At 35.4% G+C, this 18145-nt stretch overlaps 1 pseudogene; it reads left to right on the top strand.

Annotated features, from left to right (window-relative positions):
• Window positions 1–3115: 3115 nt before the first annotated feature.
• LOC144283032 (ADP/ATP translocase 2 pseudogene) lies at window positions 3116–4295 on the top strand (annotated as a pseudogene).
• The last annotated feature ends 13850 nt before the right edge of the window (window positions 4296–18145 follow it).

Here is an 18145-nt window from a genome sequence, read left to right as displayed (position 1 = left end):
AAGCAGGAGGGACTCCCCACATGAATAAATAGAAAAGGAATTTAAAACAAAGATAAAATTTTTAAGAGGTACCATTATAGTCTTAGGTGCTACCATCTCTAACCTTGATTTGATAGTTTTCCTGAGATAGAGTTCATTGGTATATGGAAGCAGAAGTTAAGGCTCTGCATCCTCATAGGGATACAAACCGTATCTAAGATCCCAGGATATCATTGGGCCCGTAATGCCTGATCATTTCACAAAAAAGAAAATTAAAATCTCCAAAGTAATTCCGCTTTGATAATGATCATCTAGGTTATTTGGGCCAACCTTCCTTCCTGCTGAAAGCAATTTTACAAGTAAGACAAATTAAAAACAAAAATTCTTAGTTTTACTATATTAGATTAAGTTCATAAGAACTCATCAGGCTGAGTCATACTGGACGCTTTGGAATCCAGAGAAGTGAAGTGAGCCCTACACTCAGGCTGCTTTTGCTCTAAGGTCATCTTCCTTTCCAGAAGATAAGATCAGGAGGCTGAGTTGAAAATTTTACAGCTTCACAGGATTAAGAGATCAAAAATCTTGATCTACTTGGTCTCCAGCTGGGGAATTACTAAATTATCCCGTTATTGTAAGCAGATACTGAAATGGTTATACCTTAGAAGTAAGATTAACTGGAATTCAACCATCCTACTGTACCTAGCATTCAATCATCTGGATACACTAGAAAAGCTTAAATATGAAATCAGATTAAGAAGAAACTGACTTACTAGTGACCTCCTGTGTTTAGAATAACTCTTAAGAAAAAAAAATCTTATTTTTTAAATAATAAGATATTATTATCAAATTACTTTAAATATTTTTTTTCAAATAAGTTGTGGGGGTGGAGGAAGACACAGAGACAGAACTATACATCCTGGGTTTGCCTGTAACTATATGGTAAAACAGATATGCATGCTATGTTGAAAAAAGAGGAGGGGAGCCTGGATGGCTCAATATGTTAAGTGGCTGCCTTCAGCTCAGGTCATGATCTCAGGGTCCTGGGATCAAGCCCCACATCACGCTCTGTGCTCAGCAGGGAATCTGCTTGAGGATTGTCTCCCTTTCCCTCTGCCCCTCTGTCTACTCATGCACTCACTCTCTCTCTCAAATAAATAAATAAATAAATCTTTAAAAAATAAAGAGGAAAGTCATGTTTGAGTATTTAAGCAAGAAATTAGCAATTACATAAAATGAATGGATCTGAAAAAATCTAGTTGAATTTCTAAAATAGTATGATAATCAATGCTACAGTCAATAGACTAAGAACTGAGAAGACAAATAATTTAAGGGGAAAAATAAGAAATTAACTAAAATGAAACACAGAGCATCAAAAAGAGTAGGAAATACAAAAGAGAGAGAAATACACAGGATAAAGAGAAAAACTATAAAAAGGATTGAATTAGAATCTCAGAGAATAAGATGCGGCATGCAATTTTTGATGAAATTATGGATGAGAAAACTATTATATCTCAAGCAGACAAATGAAAAGAAATCTACACATATCACATCATACAAATAACTACAGGGGAAAAATAAGACAAAACAAAATGACAGAAGCAATTACAGAAAAAAAGATTACCTCCAGAAAAGGAGCAATTAGATGTTTAGCTGACTGTCAAGAGCAAGAATAGAAATTGGACATAATAAAATGATATCTTCAAGGATGAGAGAAAATAACTTATCAACCTAAAGTTCAGTGTCTGGGGAAAATACTTCTCAACAATGATGCTAGACAAAGACATTTTAAGATTGAAAAACAAAAACAAAAACGAAAACAACTCAGTGAATTTACCACCAGCAGATCCAAACATCACAACACATCAAAGAAAGTTTTTCAGACAGAAAAACAATCTGTGAGAAATATAGTAAATGTAGTACAATCATGGCTGGAGGGGTTTACTGGAAGTTAAACTCTTCTATATTATCTGGGAGGAGTAAAACAATTCATCAGCCTAAGGCTTTGATAAGTCATGGGAGCATATGGTAATATCTGTAATAACAACTAAAGAGAAAATGATTGTATAACTTTAAACTAATAGAGCAGTGGAAAAAATACAATGATTAAAAAAAGAGAAGAAGAAGAGAAATAAGAGAACAAATTGAAAACACATTGTGATAAAAAAACTATAAAATCTAGTATCAAAATTCTATTTTAAAATAAAAACTATTATTCTTTTTTAAGAATTTATCACGTATATTTTTAAATCCCTATTGTTTATAGAAAAATATTTAAAGACTAATAATTTAAACATAAGGGATATAGATTTATAAGTTAAATGCTAGAAAAAAGTTATTGTACAAAGAGCAACAGATTGCTGGCATAGATACATTAATATCAGTAGACATGATAATTAAGGCTAAGTCATTATTAGAAATCAAGAGGATCACTTCATAATGATAAGAGTTTAATTCACCAGGACCACAGAAACATTTTAATTTCTTAAATCTAATAAGTAGCCTTGAATAATAAAAAGCAAATATTGACATAAGTACAAGGATAAATGGGAAATCTATGATGACAGTGGAAGCTTTTAATATTTCTCTCTAGGTACATAACAGAAAGAACTGGGGAAAAGCAGAATATTTCAACAACCATAATAATGAAACAACTACAGAGTATATCTGCTGGGTAAGCACACATGAAACCTTTTAAAAAAATTGACTGTGAAAAAAAAAAATTGACTGTGGCGGTGCCTGGGTGGCTCAGTCAATTACAAGTGGGTCTTGGCTTCTGCTGCGGTCATGATCTCAGGATTGTGGGATGGCAGGGCATTGGGCTCCCAGGCTCTGCCCCAAGTCTGCTTGAGAGTCTCCCTCTCCCTGTGCCCCTCCTCCTGTTAATGCATTCTCTCTAAAATAAGTAAATACAATTTTTAAAAACAAAAGAAAAATTGACTTGGTACTGGCCTATAAATCAAGTCTCAAAATATTTCAAAGAATTGAAGAGTTTATTTTCTGCCCATAATAAACTTTTACGAGAAATCAATTACAAAAAGTAACTAAAAATATCTAAATGTTTGCAAATCATAATGGAAAGTTTTAAACATGTTTTGATATTAATGAAAATGAAAATACTAGATATCAAAATTAGAAGATGAGTCCCAGAGTCCCAGCTGGTTACTATCACAGTCTTCCAGTTACCCACCTCCTCTTTCCTTTCAACTTGACAGATGCCGCTGTGTCCTTTGCTAAGGACTTCCTTAGCAGGTAGAGTGGCCCTGGCCATCTCCAAGACCATGGTGGTAGCACCTATCTTTTTTTTTTTTTTTTTTTAATTTTTATTTATTTATGATAGTCACAGAGAGAGAGAGAGAGGCAGAGACACAGGCAGAGGGAGAAGCAGGCTCCATGCACCGGGATCCCGACGTGGGACTCGATCCTGGGTCTCCAGGATCACGCCCTGGGCCAAAGGCAGGCGCCAAACCGCTGCGCCACCCAGGGATCCCTGGTAGCACCTATCTAATGTGTCAAGCTGCTGCTACAGGGGCAGCATGCCCACAAGCAAATCACTACAGACAAGCAACACAAGGACATTATAGATTGTATGGTTCACATCCCCAAGGAGCAGGGAGTCGTGCCCTTCTAGGGTGATAACTCTGGCCAATGTCATCAGACATTTTTTCACCCAAACTCTCAACTTCACCTTTCCAGATAAATCACACAGATCTTCCTGGGTGGTGTGGATAAAAGAATCCAGTTTTGGCACTGCTTCACAGGGGATCTAGCATCAGTTGGTGCCACTGGGGCCACATCCTTGTTTTTATGTTTCCTTTTAATTTTGCCCATACCAGTCTAGCGGCTGATGTGGGTAAAACCAGGGCTTAACCAAACTACCTGGTTAAGATCTACAAATCTTATGGGATTAAAGGCCTGGACCAAGGCCTTAATGTATCTGTGCAAGGCATTATCATCTGCCGAGCTGCTTACATTGGTATCTATGACACTGAAAAGTGAATGTTTCCAGGTTGCAAGAATATTCACATCTTTAACAGCTGAATGATTGCACATGGCACAGTTGTTATGGGTTGACTTTCTATCTGTTTGATGTTATTCATTATGAAATGATGATCCAGTCAGGACACAAAGGAACTGACACCATGTACATAGGCACTCTTGACTGCTGGAGGAAAATTGCTCATGATGAAGGAGCTAAAGCTTTTTTCAAAGGTGCATGGTCCAATATGCTCAGAGACATGGGGGGTACTTTTGTGCTTATCTGGTATGATGAAATAAAAAGTTCACATAAGTTAGTTCCTAGTGTTTCCCCCTGTTAACAATCATGTTGTATGATATAACATATCCTGAGCATTCTTGATAGACTGTTAGCTGTCTATTTATCAATGGCAACTATTTACTGATTGAAATTAGGAAACAATGTTATTCATCTGACCAGTTGCCTCTTAAAGCCATTTCCATGATGATGATAATTCAATTATATTTTTTATTTCAGTTACTAATACATTTGAAGAAATAGAAAGTATCTGAAATATTAAAAAATGGAAGATGAACTAAAATGTGTTCTTCTGAACATGTCTTTCTTCTGAAAACATAGCATACATGTATATATATTAAGGAAGAGGAAAAAGTGAGTCAAGCATCCATCTCAAAATTGGAAAATGAATAACAAAATAGACTGAAACAAAGTAAAAAAAAATAACAGAGTAGAAATAAAATGGAATATATATATATTATATGTAATATTATATATTATAGGATCTACAAAATCAAAAGTAGCTTATTTGGAAAAAAAGTAAATAAAACCAACCACTTATTGTAAAATCCACAAACCTCTAGTGAAGTTGAAGGACAAGAAAAAGAGAAAAGGTACAAATATTAAATATTAGGCTTAGAAAAGTCCTGGCTACAGATCCTATGGTCATTAGGAAGATAATGAGGAAATTATAAGCAATTTTATACCTAAATTGATTTCAAGTGAATACATATTAAGTTCATAGTAATTTCATAACTTATCAAAACTGACACAAAAGATATGGAAAATCTGAATTATTATTTAACTATGGAAGACACAGGATCTATAACTTAAAACCAAATGAGAAAATCTATGCCAAGAGAGATTCTTTGATAAATGTTACCGAACACTTAAGAAAGATATAATACCAATACATGTTCTTTTTCAAAGATTAGAATAAAACTCATTTAACGAGGTTGGCCAGCTGCAAGTTTTCAAAAAAGATAAGAACAGTAAAAGTTAAAGGCCAATCACAACCCCAAGCAAAACTCCTAAACAAAATATGAGCAAACTGAAAACAGCAATGTACAAAATAGTAAAACATTCCAATCAAGTTCATTTAATTCCAAGAATATGAGATTGATGCAAAGATGAATTTTTCTTCATTAATAAAGAGAAAATCATATAATACCAATACATGTAAAAGTACTTAATAAAATCCAAATTTTAGCAAACTGGAATAGGAGGAAAATTTCTTAATCTGATAGAATGTATCTAAAAATTTAATGCTACAGAGAATATCATAGAAAATCATTTTAAAATTAGTAGTCAAGTACCTAGGAGTAAATGTAACCTAAGAGGTGCAAGACTTCTATTCAAAAAAGTGTAAACTTTTATTGACAGAAATAAAAGACCATAAAATAATAAAATATACCATGTTCATGTATTTATAAATTTAATTTTTTAAAGGTGCCTATTCCCAACTAGGTTACACTGATTCAATATATTCCCAATAATCTCAATAGTGTGTGTGAGAGAGAGAGAGAGAGAGAGAGAGAGAGAATGAGAAAGAGGACAAGCTGAATCTGACATTGAAATAAAAAGTTTAAGGGCCAAGAACAGCCAAAAACCCCCTGAAGAAGACAAACAACTAGTAAAACTTTCCTCCTCAGACTTTAAGACTTACAAAGCTGTAAAACTATATGTGGTATTGGCATAAAGATGGAAAAATAGATTAACAGAACTGAAAGTACAGAAAAAGAGACCTGTGCATATTTAAAAGAACACTTGGTTTTTTTAAAACCTACACTGTACAGCACTGAAGATAATATACTTTTTTTAATGTATGATGCTGGGAAATTAGAAATTCTTAAGCACTAAAGAGAAAAACTGGACTTATACTCAACGGCCTACAAAAAAAATGTTTCATGGAGATCATGGACATAAACATAAAAGGAAAAGGAAAATCTTCTGGGAAATAATACAAAAGAATATCTTCCTATTCTCATGCAACAAACAGTTTTTAAAATAATTACAGATAATACTATAAGGGAAAATGATAAATTGGTCTAATTTAAAATTAAGAATATCAGTTCATCAAATTAATTAATTTATTAATAAAGATAGTAAAATACCAAGCCAAAGAATGCAAAGGTATATAGACACCACATAATTTTATTTGTTTTAAAGAATTTATTTATTTACTAATGAGAGAGAGAGGCAGAGACACAGGCAGAGGGAGAAGCAGGCTCCATGCTGGGAGCCGAACACGGGACTCCATCCCGGGTCCCCAGGATCAGGCCCTGGGCTGAAGGCGACGCTAAACCGCTGAGCCACCTGGGCTGCCCAGACACCGCATAATTTTAAAAGGATTTACACCCAGAATACCTAAAAAGTTCCTATAAATAGATTTAAAAACACAAACTATAAACAATTACAATTACATGAGTGAATGATCCAAGCAAGAAAGAGTTAAGACAGAAAGGAGAAAGCTGTGTGCTCTCCAAGGATTTAGTCCCTCCCTCAGAGATCCCTGGTTTCCCAAATCCCCTTGTTTCAGGTTTTCTAGAGTCTGGATTTTTTAAACTATCCTCCAGCTCTATGAACCCCACAGTGTGGCCAAAGCAGTTAGTGCTCAGTAAGTATTTATTGTTTTTCTCTGCTTTATCCAGTCTTTCTGTAAGTAAGTTGGAGTTATTTCTTCCTCCTTAGCGCAGTATCCCTGGGCGCCTGTGTTCCACCTGCAGCCTAAAGATGAAGAAAGCCTGCTTGCTGTGCATCTAACTTTACATAATAAATAAATAAATAAATAAGCCAGCCACTGGGTTTTTGCAGCTCAATTTTTACTTTAGGTAGCCACAGTGGGTTTCTGTCCTAATTTATACACCAAGAAAAGAAATATAAGAAATTTGTTGGATATGAATATTAGTCTATAATCTTATATAGTCTATTAATGCTTCTGACAAGGAACAAAAGAGTTAATTTACATATACTGAAGGAAATAAAAATATAGTCTATTCTAAAGAGCAAAACAAAATATTAATTTTCAGTGAAAATATTTGTCAGAATCTCATTAGTTTCACATATCAGTTCTAGTATTTGTTGCCGCACCAACTAACCTGAAAACACAAGTATCTATATCTCCCTATTATACACTTATAAGAAATGAAAAATTCATGCCTAATTCTCAGATAATAGAAATAATAAGTCCTTTGATTTAAGCTATGATAGGCAGTACAGTCTATTGTCAATGACAATGCACATTTCAAAAGATAAACTGGAAATGTAAGATCAAAGTATGAATTATAATTTAAAAGTGAATCAGAAGACTTTCCTTTTTTTTTTTTTTTTTTTTTAATGTGGAAGCAGATCTCATCTTCAAGCATAATGTATTTTAGGAGCCAAAACTTTCATTGGAAAACTTAAGTTCCCATATATTTTCCAGTATCATTATTACTCAGATTCTCAAAGAGCAGCACAACAAAAATGACTCTTGGGTGGTTATTATTATCTTTAAATAGATTTTACGGAAGAATGGTGATTTTAAAATTCATACATTTTATAAAATTTTGGCAAAAATGCTAAGAGTAGGAGCATCTGGGTGGCTCAGTTGGTTAAGTGTCTGACTATTGGTTTCAGCTCTGGTCGTGATCTCAGGGTCGTGAGATCAAGCCACAAGTCAGGCTCCGTGTGCTAGTGTGGAGCCTGCTTAAACAGTCTCCCTCTCTATCTGCCACTTCCTGTCTTTCTCTCTTTCTCTCTCTTTAAAATAAATACATAAATCTTTAAACCAAATACTAAGAGCCAAGAGCAAAAATACCAATCCTTTTTTTGTATTATTATAAACAGAAAGAGGGAAAATATGAAAATCTTGGTGGTCATAAATTCTGATTAAATCATTCAACCCCTTATATTTAAAAATTCATCGGACTGACTAAATCTCTGAAATCTGGTACCTGCCAGCCTTGCTAACCTGTTCTACTATTTAAAAAAAAAATGTGACTTTAAACTGTGACTATTGAAGAAACCGCACCAATGGAAATATGAAATTAATTCTGCTATATCAGAATTCTGGTTCTATTTGCCAAAGGTCTACAGTTTCTGAAAATAGAGCACCTGTGGGAGACCAGGATACCAAACTCAACTACCAGAGGGACCACTAGAAGCACCCTTTTCAAAACATGAGTTCAGGTAATTTCAATATGCTTCCTGCTCTGATCCAACTATCATAGATACAAACGGATTAAGTTGTTGCAACTCAATATCTCCCATATCTAACTGACCCCTCCCTCCCATGCCATTCTGTGGCAGCCCCACCCCATAGCAAACAAATTCTACATGTTCCAATTCTTCTGGCATTTCTAACATTGACTCTTCATTCCAAATCTCTGGGCTTTCCCTATGTCAGAAAGTCTTTTCCATTAGTTTTTCTCCGGGAAAACCTACACTGAACCTTCATCTCTTTTCTTTTTATATACCGAGACATCTCCTTCATTCTTAAAATTCTAGTTAATATCTAAATTTTAGTGAATCTCATGAAATGTAACCCCAACCCAGGAAACTCCAATGAACATCAGGTTCTAAATGTATCTAACTTCTATCATAAAGATTTGCCTTATATTTAATTTTTATCTTCTCAAATAATCTTCTGCTTGGATAATTTCTACCACATTGAAGGGCATCTCTATATTATAGTCCCACTTACCTACAAAAATACTCAATTTGGATGTTACTACTCATCCCTTTTGCTCCCTCATCGTTGACCTCATCCTGTTAATCACCCAGGTCTATCAGTACTGTCCCTGAAATCCTTCAAATCTGCCCAATACTCTTACCTGTCCCTCCCCTTGTCTAGACTCACCTGGACCACTGAAATCTCTCCCTCTCTCCAATTGTGTCTTCATCGAATCTATGTTCCCTAAAGAAATCTCATGCCTGGTCCTCAATATCTACTCACAGTTTCTATAATAAAATTCAGATATCTACCATTGCATGATTTATCGGCTATGTTCCTAACTACTTTGAATCTCTGCTCCTCAAAGGATTCTATCGAAGCAAATTTCTTTTAGTTATCTAAACACATTATCCTTATTGCAGATCTTTGTGCATGCAGTTAAATTTACCAGGAATTTCAATGCTGCCGTCACCACTCTTTTAGCTTAACTCAAAACATTTCTTCCAGTTCAATTAGGTGTCTCTCACTGGAAAGCATTTCCTGACCTTTAAGCCTGGGTTAAATAACTTTCTTACATGCTCCCATAGCATCCTGTATGCTTACCATGGGCTACTATAATTGGCAATGGCTTCAACTGTCTTAACACATCTGTATTTTCAGTGCTCAACACACCCGGGTACTTGTAATATTTAATTAGTAGATTAATAGGGTCAAAACTTTTATCAGTCCACAATTGAGAACTCTCTACATAATAATTTTTTAAAAATGCGAAACCAACTCTTTTTTCTTCTAAAACACTTTCTTTTAGAGTGATTCTCATTAAAATCTCCTTTACCTTCAATAAAGAAGCTCTGATTCAATTTTTCCCCACCTTTTCATTCTGAGTGTTTAATAAAGGATAGGCATACTGATGTTAACAATATTCTAAGCATGGCCAGCAGCAATATTGTGAAATTCTATATGCTATTAGCATTAATTGGCAACATTGCCCCTGATGGACAAGCTATTATCTACCCCTACCCCTGGTTGTCTCATTTTGAATGCTTATCTTTATCCAATTGCTAGAGCCAAAATCTCTTCTATTGTTGTCTCCCTTAGAGGGTGATTTATTTGATAGCTCAGTTGCAAACACAATTTCTTCCCAAATTATCCTATCCATTCCATTATTCCCTTTCTATTATCTTGAGACTCCAAAAGACTAAGTAAAAAGATGAGGTGCCAACTTCACTGTAACTTTTAGAAACAGAGAGTGACATTGTTAAATCTTTTGATGAAATTTGGGAATGTGTCCCTGTCTTTCCAATTAACTTTGATTGATGCCTGATTGATGAAGGATGGTGGTGAGACTCTGTCAATGAAGTCTTATGTAAATACACATGTAAATATTTAAAATATGTCACTTGAAATTTTCTGGCAGTGTTCAAAGTTTATCTTCGAAATTGTTTTCTATCATTAGTACCATTGTATGAAATGAATCCACAATTTGCTTTAGGGCTCAGGACAATTGTATAAACAGTCATATAATTATAGTACACCAGATGAGTTGGTTTTGGTTAAAGAAAGACCAAACAGTCAATGATTAAGGAAGTTGAATATATAATACTATAAAAATTTCAATAAGTTTAGTAAACTCTTTGAAATAAGATACCTTTCAGTGCATACCAGGAATCTACAATTTACCTAGGTTTATAGTTTTATATTCTACTTTAATTATTTCTACTCTAAAAGCCCCCTGTTGGCTCTTTGCATACCATCCTTTCTTTATTTACTCTGATAAAAGCATAAAATCTACACTTAGTCTCTGAATCAGTTAATGGCTTCCAAGATGTTTTGGACCTTTCCTGAAACCCAATTATGTATCAGCATTGTCTCTTAATCATGTAAGTATTCCTTATACTTAATGTTTAATATGTTAGAATTGTGCTAATTGTGTGTCTTGTGGTAACTACTACACAATTTAATTGGCTCACTGTCATTTAGGGATTGAAATAATAGGTATAAATTCCATAGGCTTCTCACCCTTGGAAACAAATGAGGAACTAATATGCTAATACTATAAAGGGAAAATATATCAGGCTATATTTTAAAATATCACTGAAAAAAATCATCTGTTTAGGTTGTCAAATTTCATCCTGAGATGTTTAGTTAGTGCTCAAATTCAGTACTGAATCTCTAGCCCATCGAACCAGATATTTTTTTAACTAATTTATTTATTTATTTGAGAGAGAGAGAGAGAATGCACATGTGCACATGAGTGGAGGGAGGGTCAGAGAGAGAATCCTGACTGAGCACAGAGCCCCAAAGGGCCCTATCTCAGGACCTGTGAGATCACAACCTGAACAGAAATCAAGAGTTGGATGCTCAACCAACTGAGCCACATGGATGCCCCTAGATATTTTAAATCTAAATAACATTGTAAATTAGTGTGGGATACGGCAGTAATCAAATTTTCTAAGGCTGTTGGAATAGCAGAATCATTTTAGAGACAATATATATATTTCTGGTCTAAACCCCAAAACATTGAGTTAATATACTAGAGAGATGTTCAGAAATCCACATTTTTAAAAATGTTCCCATAATAGTATATATTGTGGGTTTTATTTGTTTTAGTAACCTGTACATAAACAGCACTAAACTATATGGAAAATAATCTAACTCTTTAATAGTTAACATTTGTGAAATTTTGGTGTGGGTATATGGGTTACTGCTATTGTGTTTTACATTTTTTTTTTACATATTTAAAATATGCTATATTAAAAAATACTGTCCCCACAGAATTCAGATCATCATCCACATTTGGGAACTATTGAAATAATGACAAAGCAATGTAATTTATCATCCAAACTGGACGTTGTTGAGAAGAGAGCACTATTAATAATTTCACTAGCATAAGAGGCAAACTAGAATGTATGGTCACCATAGGAATAAACTATTTTAAGACCCACTTAATGCACAAACTTCTTAATAAGAAAATTTATTTTCTATCATTTCCCCTACCCTTCTTCTTTATAAGTTATCACAGATAGAGGTTATAGATCTAATTTGCCCAATTTATTATCCATTTTTCACTGAAGCACTTTATGGTAATATACAATTTTCAAAAGAGTCATATAATAAATAATGGAAATACAGAAAAATTTTTGAAATTAAAATACCTCTAAGATGCTATAAGGCATAGAATCAGTCAACAGCATTTATTGAACACTCAGTGATGTCAAGTTAAAGGCTAAACAATAAAATACAGATTTTGACTTCAAGAAATTTCTATTTTAACTAACTGTTCAGACAAAAAAACATAAAATAAACCAAGAAATACAGATTCTATAACTGTATAAGAATAAAATAAAAAGTAACTACTCTTAAAAGGCCAAGTACTAATGGAGAGCAAAGCTAAGCATAGTAAGTAATGTGATCATTACCAGTTGTCAAGTCTGAAATCTCAGTTTTTTTCACACATCTATCTTTGCCATCACCACAGACTTGTCTGTAGTCTTCCTTCTCCAGTTTGTGGATTATCTCACCCGCCCATAGGAATGACCTCTGTTCTGTACTATTTTGACCAAAACACAAGGCTCAGTCTGTTTCAGTTAAAAGTTTTATATAACTAATGCAAAAGAGCACTCCCAAATGTACTTAATGAAAAAAAAAAAAAGCAATTTATTGGCTCAAGGAGGTGAATAGTCCAGATGTAGCCTAATCTAGGGCTCAAATGATATGATCAAGGCCCACTTTACTTTCTGTGCTCTTAGATTCTTTTGCACTCTTGGCTTCATTCTCAAGGCATCTTCCCTCTTAGCCACTAAATTAATTCCAGCAACCACTAGGCTATTACGGTAGAGATTTATATTCAGAGGGAGAGACTGACAGAAATCCTAGAATTTCAAACAGAAGTTTCAGCTGTGACTAGCCTAACTCGAGTCAAGTACATTTCCTTGATTTATCTGTGGCTGAGGATAGAATGTGTGTCTTGGTTTACCCTAAATTCTATTCTCCACTGTATCGTGTCACCCAAAGTAGACAGGCCATTAGGACAAGTAGGTAATTCCCAGAAGCAAAATACGCATATTATAGCCATGGGAAAGGAGAGTGAATACTGGATAGACAAAAAGGAAAGGACAGAGAGAGGGAAAGAAGGAAGGGAAGGAAGGAAGGAAGGAAGGAGGAGAGAGGGGAGGAAAGATTAAATGGGAAAGAGGCAAAGGGGTGGGGAGGGAAGAAAGAATATAATCCACTGAGACAGTGGTGTGTTGGTCAATGTTTAAAACCAACTCTCGAACAGCAAAACAAAGCAAAAAACCTGTCTTCTCCATAGTGTTTGACAATTTCCATGCTGCAAATTTTCCTACCATGATTTTAAGATATCAGATCACTGAATGCAGAGTTGCAAAAAGACATGCATTTGACAGATACATACAATTGACATCAATAATCTGGAAAGGAATGATAACAGTACAACATAGTGGAGTAGTTGAAAAGTGATTACATGTTCATTACTTATTAACTTTGTCTTTAGTGTTATTCATTTGCTTATAAGTTTATATGTTAATTTTTTATTTTTATTTTACTTTTTAAAAGATTTTATTTATTTATTCATGAGAGACACTCAGAGAGAGGCAGAGACAAAGGCAGAGGGATGAAGCAGGCTCCCCACTGAGGAGGAGCCCAATGTGGGACTTGATCCCAGAACCCCAGGATCACTCCCTCAGCCAAAGGCAGACGTTCAACCACTGATCCACCCAGGTGTCCCAAGTTAATTTTTAAATAATGGTTATATTTAAGAGTCATCTCACAAAATCTTTAAATTTTAGAAATTGGGTAGTCCATGTCAGCACAGGCTAGCTTTAACACATCATCTACAAAGCATCTTTCTCAATTTCCTAAAAAAAATAAAAAATAAAAAAAATAAAATAAAAAAACACTCACACAAAACAAACTATGTATGTGCAGTGGTCTCCACTAATGCTTTGGTAGAGCAAGGGAGGTTTTGTATTAAAATCACAAAAAACCTTCCAGTCAACCATTATAAACTTCTGTTCTTAGAAATTCCTCATGCCTTGCCCTACTGTGACTTTCACAATTCTCACACTTCATTTCACTTCAGGAGGCACTCTCATATCCCATATTCTCAGGGATTCCATTCTTCTCCCAGTTATACAACCACAAATGTGTTCCCGTAGCCCCTACCCACTGGACTCCTCTCCTTCTCTTGTGAAGAGTGATTTAACTATTCTGTGCCCCCACACCCAATCACAAAGGCAGGCCTCCCAAAGTATTCACAACCCCAAATGTGGTAGAGGTTAAAAAAAAAAAAAAAAGTGGCAGAGTTTGTAAATAGTCCCTGTCCACCTGCTTCAGAAAAGGACTGCTTCGTCAGTCCTGATACAGATCTAATTAGACTTTTTGCGAGAGAGGATCTAGATAAATCCTTGTTTATGAACTACTTTTGGTGTTTTTAATGGACACGAAAGTACCATAACAGGTTCAAGAGAACTGCAGCTCTCTGTGTAAAAGCTGGTCCCCGTTAGTGCACATAGCACTTCAATCTGTATGGGTGCTGCAGTGTCCTTCTCCCCAGTATCTCCACAACCACCTGAGTGCCTACAGGTTCTTGAAGACTCAACTGAAAGACAGCTCTTAGCAGCCCTTTTTGACCTTCATCTAGCCTCCTGACTTTCATTTTACTGTCTCTACTTAAATTTAGCTCTTTCCACCCTTAGGCAATACAGCACTCAGCTCATCCCTTGGTACCCTCAGGATTATTTTTCCATCTACTTTCCCTAACAGATTGCAATCTCTTTGAAATTCGAGACTGCTTCCTTTGCATCTGTGAATCACCTGTACTTAGCATAATGCCTAACAAATAATATGTATTCCATAATTCCTGCTTACAGATGGAAGAAGTAAATGAAGAAAGAGAAAGGAGGAATAAGAGAAAGGGAGGGGAGGAGAGGGGAGAGAGATAAAAAAAAGGAAGTAGAACAGAAACTGAGGAAAGAAAAGAATAAAATGGAGGTATTTGTTTTAAATTCTCATTTAGGCTTGAACTCCTGTTTCATTGAATAATATATCATTTTGCTCTCAGGAAATTCAGATCTCTAAAAAGACCCTGAACTTAGACTAAAAATCTCTAATATTTCAGGTGTCCCCCAGAATTTCAGGTTTTAGCATTGTTTATAAATTTAACAATGCCAACTCAATACACCCATTCTTTGCTTCTTTATATGTAGTTCAGAAAATAGTTTACATCAAATAAACACAAAATTCGCAAACTAAGTACAAGAAAGTGCCAGGATTGGAAATGAAGAATCAAATTCCAGGCTCGCTGAGATCACGTGTAGCCTCCTCCAAGGATCAAAAACTAGAGCTGCTCCATGTCTTCTATAGAGACTCTTACCCATCTCTTCTTTAAGAAAACGAAATGAAGTTACTTCTCTGGTTTTAAAAAGCTACCCCCTAAGCACCACTTATCAGTTTGTTCACAGGTCCCTGTGTGTCCCCAAGTTCTGCCAAGTTCCAAACTGAAAGGATATTCATCACGTTTATGAATTTTGTTAGACAATTTTAGTGCCCATGTTTGCATTTATGTTTATAATTAAGCTGCCTGTAGGCAATTCTACTTGAGATGCCACAGGCAAATAAATATAGGACAGCCCAACTTTACCTGTAAATACTATATTTGCACAAAGCCAAGGGAAGGGCATAATGATACTGGAAAGTGCTACCTGACTGAATGTTTCCCACTCATTAAAATAGGAAAAAATGGTAGGAAATGTGAAGCCACAGAGGGCAACCAGCAGTTGAGTCATGCCAAAAATCAAAGGAATGGCAATAAACCAATCAAAATCATAGTCACGATGGGGACCGTAATTTAGTTTCAGCAAAAACAATCTTACTTGTCATATTAAATTAATGGGCATTTGAATTTTATGGGGTTTTCAGAAATGCTTCTTTTCTCATGTGTAAATTTTATTTTAGTTTAAAAGTTCAATAAGACTTAAAAGCATGAAGAGTTTATTCCTTTATGGGTGAGACATATAAGGAAAAATTATTTTCCCTTTATAAAGAAACACTTCATTATAACAAAGTACAGTGTTTGTTTTCAAGATTATTTATTTATTTGAGAGAGAGAGAGAGAGCGCAAGAGCTGTAGAGAACACAAGCAGAAGGAGCAGGAGAGGGAGAGGGAGAGGGAGAAGCAGGCTCCCCACTGAGCAGGGAGCCACACATGGGGCTGCAACCCAGGACCCTGGGATCACGACCTGAGCTGAAGGCAGATGCTTAATGGACATAGCCGCATCCCACTACCCCCCAGGCACACCAACAAAGTGCAGTGTTAAGACATCGTCTGTGCACCTGAAACAAATGCCAACCTTTATGTTACGTGAGATTGTGGTAGGAGTTTGATAAGGACTCGCTAACTATAAAGTGCCCCCTCCTTTTGCTCTCCCACCTATATGTACCTGCTTAGCTTTACTTAACACATTGCATTACAAATGTTTCTTCATAACAAACCATTAGTGGTAAAGAGGGTGGACCCAGTAGTCCATCTAGGTTGACAACTTGACTGTGCTACTCATTAACTGTGACAGAGACCTGTCTGATGTTCATTAATCCATTTGCTCCTGTGAGTGCACAGGCAACTACATTTCCCAGATTCCTTTATACTAAATTGAAATTATGGGACTGATATGTCCAATGGGTATGAGGGAAATGATGCTCACCAATCCCAGGGCTGGTTATGATTCCCTTGAGCAATTTCCTTAATCGCCTTAATGGAGGATTGACTCCATGATGACATTGAGAAATAGGCATTGCTCATGCTACGGCTGCATTATTGCAGCTGGGATATGAGAGCAAACCTGGTGTCTGAACCATCACCTGGAAGAGGACTTCCTGAACCGTATGAGAGCAGGACGTGCACAGGAAATAGACCTGATAGATCTTTATTCTTTATGCCCTTATGATTCTGTTATTTCTTAGATAAAACCACAAGGCCTCAGCTCTCCTGGCTAATAGAATGACCACACAAACTTTGAACAAGTTGACCTCAGCGATCAGTGTCACATTTCCTCATCTGTAAAATTGGCGTAAAGTACCTCTCTCACAGAATAAAGCTGAGAATCAAATGAATTAACTCACATAAACCTCTAAGAATAATAGTACCTGATTCCCAGAAAGGGGCTTCTCTCCCCTAGTCTGCTGTAGCTCCTTGAATGCAATGTCTTTGTCTCATTCACCTTTTGTTTCCAACATCTTTTTATAGTGTGTGACACATAGTGGGTGCTAGATAAATGTTTGCTTCAACGATAAATCTAATATCTCCACAAAATTGAAAGTCCTATCAAATTCATCTCTGGATTTCTGTTCAATTTATATTGATGCTCAGGCTTTTAACAATTACTAAGAATTCACTGCAGCAAACATACAATATCATTTTCTGTAGTCCCTTATATTCTCCTGCATCTTCTTATTCTCCATTGTTCTCTACTCTCAAGCATGTAAAATACTGATCTACAGTTGAATAATCATTAAACAGAACTAATTGATTTAAATTGAATACCTTAATTTAAATCAAGTAGCTTTCTGTAGATTATGTCTTCCTGTGTCATCTATAGGATTATTCTCAAATTACAGGAGAAATGAAAAAGTGAATCTCTATATACTCGTAAGTTAAATAATTCTAGTGCATTTCACTATTAATCAGTTAGTGTAGAGAAAGATGAGCTTATAAGAATTAACCTTTCCTTTGCCTCATCCTTAACAGACCTATAATGTGCTTTTCTGTCCTACAGCTAAAATGAGATGCATCCAACTCTTCATTATGCTGGGCTACATCTTCCTGTGAGCTGTCACAGTTGCTTTCCTTTGGGACCTGCTCTTTTGCTTACTTACGTATTAGTACCTGCATCAGGTGCTTAGGGCAAAATTCAAAGTTACTCTATTAGTATGCCTAGCAAAAACTGAATTGTTGAATAAATATATTAATTCATTTATCTGTGGATTTCAAATATGCATACCATCATCCCAGTTTCTATAGTAGGTTGAATTGAGAATATCAGATAACTGATATGAGATGTGAAGTGAGGGGCTATTCAAATTAATAGGATAGCAGGATTTGCTCAAGTGCTCAGAAAAGACTCACACATACTGCAGTATGCTGTGTGGGAAGAATTGCCAAGCATTTAGAAAAATCAAAATGCTGAGTTGTTAAATTGCTGAATTTACCAATAAACCCACCTTACTCAGCTTCATTCAACATC

Source organism: Canis aureus, chromosome 14 (genome assembly GCF_053574225.1).
Source record: "Canis aureus isolate CA01 chromosome 14, VMU_Caureus_v.1.0, whole genome shotgun sequence".
In the NCBI taxonomy this organism is placed as follows: Eukaryota; Metazoa; Chordata; class Mammalia; order Carnivora; family Canidae; genus Canis; species Canis aureus.
This window is presented reverse-complemented; position numbering and strand designations above follow the sequence as displayed.